Source organism: Octopus bimaculoides, chromosome 3 (genome assembly GCF_046866305.1).
Source record: "Octopus bimaculoides isolate indiv1 chromosome 3, ASM4686630v1, whole genome shotgun sequence".
In the NCBI taxonomy this organism is placed as follows: domain Eukaryota; kingdom Metazoa; phylum Mollusca; class Cephalopoda; order Octopoda; family Octopodidae; genus Octopus; species Octopus bimaculoides.
Genome location: NC_142930.1, coordinates 2,423,112 through 2,430,760, shown reverse-complemented (window position 1 = coordinate 2,430,760; position 7,649 = coordinate 2,423,112). Strand labels below are relative to the sequence as shown.

Below are 7,649 nucleotides of genomic sequence, written 5' to 3'. Positions count from 1 at the left end.
GGAAATGTTGAACCTTAGAAAAGCCTTGCATATTTTAATTGTTCTCCTTACAGATTATTATTATTATTATTAAATGCATGTTAAACGGTCAATACCTGAGCCTGAAAAATCCCATCTTTTCCAGCTTGCCATTTAAACATTTACTACATAATCAAATACACCAGCGGTTCCCAACCTGGGGTCCGCAAAGCTAGTACTGAGGGTCCGTAAACTAAATTCAAAATATCATTTATATATATATATATATATATATATATATTTATTTATTTATTTATATAAGGTACTGTAAGTTTAGAGGGAATACTTGATAAATGTAAGCACCTATATATGCCAGAGCCACTATATATATATATATATATATATATATATATATATATATATATATATATATATATATATATATATATATATATTTATGAGCCTACGCTCTTCAACAGAAAGGAGCACGAGGAAATAAAGAGAGAGAGAATGAAAGAAGAAAGCTTTAGTAGCCAGCGGTCAATCGTGGCAATGTGTATATATATATATATATATATACAAGTATAAGCATATTAAAAGGGGGCCGTGGGAAAACTTATTTAAATAAAAGGGTTGGTAATCACTCTTGGGAACCAATGTGAAAAGGTTGGGAACCACTGAAACACACGAATATTTTCGGTATAAATCAGAATTTATTATCAAAGCGAAAGATTTTCAGGTTTCGAAGCAGTAGTCCATAAATGTTCTCATTTTCGCTGATTTTAGAAAAGATGTTCACGCCTGCAGAACAGCTGACCTCTGTGGCTTTTCTGTTCCATAAAGCTACGCACACTGTGACAGCACACCTTTGATGCAAATCTGATGAAGTGCCACTCTCATGTCTAAAACCGCAGACATTACGTAAATTTCCACTTCGAATTTTGGCGTAAACTAGCGTTGCAAATGGAGCTGGTATAGAAACAATTGTAAGGAATCATTAAAGACGTGTTTAAGAATGTTCTTTGTTTTCTTCTTATTACTTGGGTATATATATACATATCTGTGTGTGTGTGTGTGCGTGTGTGTACATATGCATATATATATATATATATATATATATATATATATATATATATATATATATATATATATATATATATATATATATATATATATATATATATATATATATATATATATATGTATGTATGCCTGTACGTATGTATTTGTGTGAGTGTATGTATGTTTGTATGTATGTATACTTTGTTGTTTTGACGTGTCTGTGTTTAACGTGTGGATGAGAGCGTACTGATCGCGCGTGCGTGCATGTACGTCAGTGCACGCGCGTGTACGTCGTAGACGGGGCGGGGAAACAAAGAGATAAGGATTAATATAAGGTATATATCGGGTTAGTTGAGATTATGTGATGTTCATTGACGCCTTTCTTTTGGTTTGGATTACAGGCCACGCCTACTGCCGGGCACTATTCGCGCATATAGGGTTTGTTATGGGACAAGACAAACACAGTTTCATACAGATTTGTATATTATCGAAAATACGCGCACACACAAACACATACACATATACACACATACACACACATGCACATATACATACACGTACACACACATACACGCACACAAACACACTCACGCACACGCGCGCGCACCTGAACAAATTCAGACACCTGTAAAGTTTGGACAAACGTTTTGATGTAGACGCACATGCGCGCGCGCACACTCACGCAGGCACACATGCACACATACACACACACACTTCAAATCAGATACGCACGTTTATGCACTCGCACACACATACATGTGTGCACCGAACACACTTGCATGTACACATCTGGCGCATACATACTGCAATAATACATACACTTATACACATATGTAGGACACTCATACACACACACACACACACATACACATACACGAACCACATATACACATACATCTATACACACAGCACACCTGTAAAATGAAAACTCTACACACACGCAATCTATCACATACGCATATCTTGTCATATACGCTCACACACATACACACACACATACATACAGACAGACATACAGACAGACATACAGACTTACGTATATACATATACATACACAGATATATACATACATATATACATCAATGTACACATACATATGCATGCATACATACATACATACACGCATATATGCAAGTATACATATAGAGATAAATACATACACAGACATACACACATACATACATGCATACATACATACGCACACAAGCTAAACGTGCATCTTTTCGACCTTATCTGCCAAGTCACATTTATGTCAATAATAATCGGGTTTTCTTTCGTTATTTGGAAAACTAAGAGTTTTTGAAACATAAAAAAGAGATCGATAAACACGAACTTCACTTTAGACAATCTACAAAAGCCGAACCAGCAGAGAGATGCAAATATGCAAGTTTTAACCCGGAACACTTATCTCGAGGCGGAACTGCGATTCTTTGTTAGAAACCAGTTCCTTCCTTACAGGAAGACTTCAAATACTTTTTCTTTATTTTTTAAGGAAGACAACATGAGTGTATAACATGCAGTTCTGGATTAACCATTAAATAAAATAAACACATGCTTAGGGCATCTAGGGAAGTGGTGGGGGAGGAACTACAGAAATGGCAAATGGTTTACGGCACAAAAGAAATCACTTTAAACTTGCTAAAATACTATTCGAATTGGTTTATTTGATCGGAAATATAATCTCGAAGTGCTTATGGTGCTAGAGTGAGGATCTGATCAAAGACTTAAAAATGTAGGAGAAAACTCTTCGAATATAAATAAACGAAAATAAACTTTATTTTCCATGTTTCTGTTAGTTTTGTTTCATTTTGAAAAATAAAAATTTATTTTATGGTTTATAATTGTTTACATTTTGAATTACATCTATAGAGGGGCACACCGAAATCTTTCAAGTGCTTAGGGCCTTCTGTGGGTTTTAATCCGGCATTGACAGCACATGCGGAACAGACAAACATATATAGCTATATACATCTGAATAAACATACATAAATGCACACACACACACCATATCACCCGTGAGCATGCACGCGTACCAGATACGCGCGCACGCTCGACATGCGAATACACACGCACACACGCTTGGTATGTCAACACACGTACACCCACACACATTCACGCCACATGCTTAAAGACACAACATACATAGGACAGTTCACCAGATACACACATACACACACGTGTTTACGAACACAGACACACACATACGCACGCCCAAACGCACGTAGAAACACACGTGCATACAAAAAGTTTCAGAATTTGTGGTCACAAAGTCGAGGTAAGAAATGGAAAAGCGAGCCGAAACTTGTCCGAAAGTCTTTTTTGTTTTTTCCCCTCAATTTTAACAAAATAATTGTGGTCGATGCCCTTGAAAACATAATTCGCCAAAACTTCTAAAATGTGCCCCCCATTTTATTTTATTTTTTCCCCATATAGTTATGAGGTAGCGAAGTCTATGGGACCCCAATTGCGGGATACCTTCGAAAAGTATCTTCGAAAAGCCTTGTGAGGGAACTCAGTAGACGCAAACTAAAAGAATCCTGTCGTATATATACATATGTGTATGTGTGTGTGTGTGTGTTCATGTCTGTCCCTGTTGGTTTGTTTACGTCCCCGTAACATAGCAGCTCAGCAAAAGAGACCGATAGAGAAAGTATCAGATTTTTAAAAAATAAGTCCTAGAGTCTTTAAGGTGGTGCCCTAGCATGGCCGCAGTCCAAGGACTGAAACAAGTAAAAGATGAAAATAAAAGTTTAGAATGAATTGTTGTCTAAACCCTCGAAAAGTTGTCGGCAAAATTTCACTTAAAAATAAGCATTCTTAGAAAGTAATGAGGAAACAAAGTCGGGGGGCCCCATTCTGCAGTTGTACCATTATAACGTTTTAATTCAACAATGGCAATCGGCACGTTTAGAAAGTTTAAAACCCTCTTAATTTTCAATTAAACATAGCAGCGGGTCTGTCCTTTGCTTTACAGTTTTCAAAGGTACACCATCCCTTTTAGAAAAACTGGTTTTGTCCATCAAATCGACCCAAGTATATATTTCAGTATTGTATTTATCATCGAGATCTATTTGTCGAATCGCTATGTCAGGTGACGAAATGGGACAAAACGCAACAATAATGATTAAACGTTCAAACGCAAACAGACAAAGTACACACTACAGACACACCACACGAGCACGGAAGGACACACCGAGTACGTATATAAAAACACAGCATACAGAGGAGGGTACGCACATACACACACATACATGGTTCCCATCTTCCATTTTCATAGACAAGGCATTGATGGGACTGGACGCAACAGTCGAAGACATTTGGCCCAAGAGGTGCGATGGGACATAGAATCTGGAGCCATGGGGCTGAGAAGCGAACGTCTCGACTAAGCCTCTATGTGTGAATATATATATACATACATATATACATACATATATATATATATATATTTATATATATACATATATATATATATATATATATATATATATATAGAGAGAGAGAGAGAGAGAGAGAGAGAGAAAGAAAGAAAGAAAAAAAGAAAGAAAGAAAGAAGATGGGAGAGAGAGAAAGGGAGGATGTGTAAGAGATAGAGAGAACTGGAGAGAGAAGGAAAGAGAGAGGAGAGAGGTTGAGATAGAGAGAAGGATAGAAATAGAGTGAGCGGATATGAGGGAAAAGAGAGAGAGAGAAAGGAGTAGGGACGAATTCAGAGAATAAACAAGCGAACACACACACACACCTTTACATGGACACGCATTCACACACGCGCGCACTCTTTGGAGCGAACACACGAACACACGCCAGCCAAGCACAAGCCAGGCAATCCGTACACACACACACACACACACTCGTACACACACACATACAGAGGCATGCGAGCGAACACACGAACATAGCAAAGCTCTGGTTTAATACAAATAAAAACAGAGAAATGTGCGCGCGCGTGTGCCTGTAGTGTGTGTGCTTGTGCGTGTGTGTGTGTGACTGTGTGTGTGTGTGACTGTGTGTGTGTGTATATGTGAATGTGTGTATATGTCTCCTCGGTGTAAGCGTGCGTGTGTTTGCGAGTGTTTATCTTCATAAGTGTTCATATGTCTATTGCGGACATGTGTGTATATATATATACCCAGTTATGTATCTATATGTACATGTAGATGAACGTATATACATACATGTACATATATATGCATATACTCATATATTATTTATATATATATATATATATATATATACACACACATAGATATGTGTGTGTGCGTGCATGTGTACGTATGTGTTCTCTGCGCATGCACAAACAGACCCAATCAGACTTGATACAAAGTTTGTTAGTTATTCATTTATTTTATTTATTTATTTATTAGTTTATTTGGAGAGAAAAGTTTGATGTCGGGCTATAAAACCTAACTTATCCACGCACCGGGGCCCTCTGGGTGTATGGACATATATGCATACCCGTGTGTGTGTGTGTGTGTGTGTGTGTGTGTGTGTGTTGAATGACTACCACCACTACTGCGTTAATTAATCACCGCCATCTTCACCATTACCATGTTAATTAATGCCAACAAGCAACCAATGAAAAGACCGGATATCTCCCAAAAAGAAAGAGAGAGAGAAAGAAAGGAAAATGACGTATGCGAAGGAGGCGGTCAGTGTTGGGAGGCGGCACGGCGGCACACGGCACACAGTTCCAACTAGATTTATTTCGATATTTATTTATTATATACACTATTTATTCAGTGGGTGCGCGCGCGTGTTCGCATGTGTACGTACGTGTGTGCGTGCGCAAGTGCGTTTGTGTGTATGCGTTCGTGTGTACGCATGCATGTGCGTGTGTGCGTGCGTGTGTACGTGCGTGTGTACGCATGTGAGCGCGCGCGTGCGTGTGTATCTTTTCTCCAAAACTTTTTGGTGGAAAGAAAAGAGAAAGAGAGAAGAATAGAAGTTATAGAGGAGGAGAAGGAGGAGTAGAAACTGTCAGGCTCTCTACTCTCCTCCTCCTCCCCTACTACTGCTGCTGCTGTATTTCTGCTTCCTCTCCCTACAACTCTTTCTCCCATCTAATCCCTTTACCCTCCCTTCCCTTTTTCTCGTACACTACTTGTGCCTTCGCCTCCTCCCCCTCCCACCTTCTTTCACAATCTACCGCCGCCGCCGCCTCCTCCTCCTCCCTTTCCACTTCGTTTCTTTTTCGTTTTCCTTTTCTCTCGAAATTTACCTCCCCCACAACCACCACTGTCACTATCACCACCATCACCACCACCACCAACAACAAACCTATTACTACTACGACTACTAAACAGTGCTGCTACTGCTACATTGTGAATCCTACTCTTCCCTCACCTCCTCCTCCTCGCCGTCGTCGTGATCGTCCGCCTTCCGTCGGGCCGACTGTCGGGGAGGTTAAAGTAGGCACACGCGCCTAGGGACCAGCACACGTACCCACGCACGCTTCGACGACGGACGTACGGCAACGCGCATGCAGTGCGCCGATTTTACCTGTCCGGCCTTTACTTTCAATCATTTGAACACGCGGCTTTTTTCTGTTGTTTTTTTTTCAACTTCTCCTTCTTCTTCCGTTTCCATTACATACATTAAGCTACCTGTTTGGGTCTTCCTGTTTCTTTTTGTCTTTTTTGGCCCCGTTTACATTTACTACAAGTGGAACTTCTTAACAAACAATAATAATAACCAGCAACCGATTTTGAAGAAACTTTTTTAAGAACTAAAACCTCAACAGCATCATCAACATCGACGATGACATTATCATCAACAGCAAATATAATAATAACGATGAGATTTTGAATAGTATTCTGTTTATATCTTCGTTATTATAAATTTTGCTGTTGTTAACATTTTTTTAATTTATAATAATAAGCCATGAAAATATTATAATCATTGAACACAACAAAATAATAACAAACGCACAAATTATAATAATATTAATTATTATTATCATATTAACAATAAATAATAGTAGTTATATATTTAAAACTTCGAAATTAAACATTTCTAGCTGTTCATATAAGTTTTCATATATCTAACGGATTTCTTGATAACAGCGAGATTAATACGTGTTTCAAGATCGCAATTGTTACTATCATAATTATAATTGTTGCTGTGTCGTTTCTGTCTCAAACAGTTAGCCCTACTTTGCACTTTACATCAATACTGATGGTCACTGGTGACATATACGATAGATATACAAACATATTTGATGATACATACACGTGCCGACTCCACAAAAGTGAAAGTTATTTATTCTCACCAGAAGAAAACACCCGAACTTTGCGGCTCCTATTTTTGCGATTATTAATAATAGTCATAATAACAGCATTCATTTACTTGTCTCCTTGTCTTCCTCTTTCATTACATACACAGTTTAATATCGCTCTCTAAGATATATTCTCAATCTTTATTCTATAATTCCTTTTTGCTTCCTTCCGTTAAATATTGAAGGATATCCATTACACTATATCCATTGTGAACAAAGAACGGAAACTTCGAAGAAGAAAAAAATATATATATATACAATATATATATATATATATATATTTCTTGCTCTTCCAATTGGATCTCGAACCCGTGTTTATTTGGGTTTGCATTTTGGCATTCAGTTGCTAAACGTACCA

General features: G+C 37.9%; 1 protein-coding gene across 1 annotated transcript in view; it reads left to right on the top strand.

The window, feature by feature from the left end:
* The first annotated feature begins 6,082 nt into the window (after nucleotides 1-6,082).
* LOC106867344 (hairy/enhancer-of-split related with YRPW motif protein 1) overlaps nucleotides 6,083-7,649 on the top strand; it is a 12,574-nt gene continuing 11,007 nt past the window's right edge. The window contains exon 1 of the mRNA XM_014912193.3: nucleotides 6,083-7,649. This exon is cut by the window's right edge and continues 108 nt beyond it. The gene's annotated coding sequence lies outside the window, so the exon portion shown is untranslated.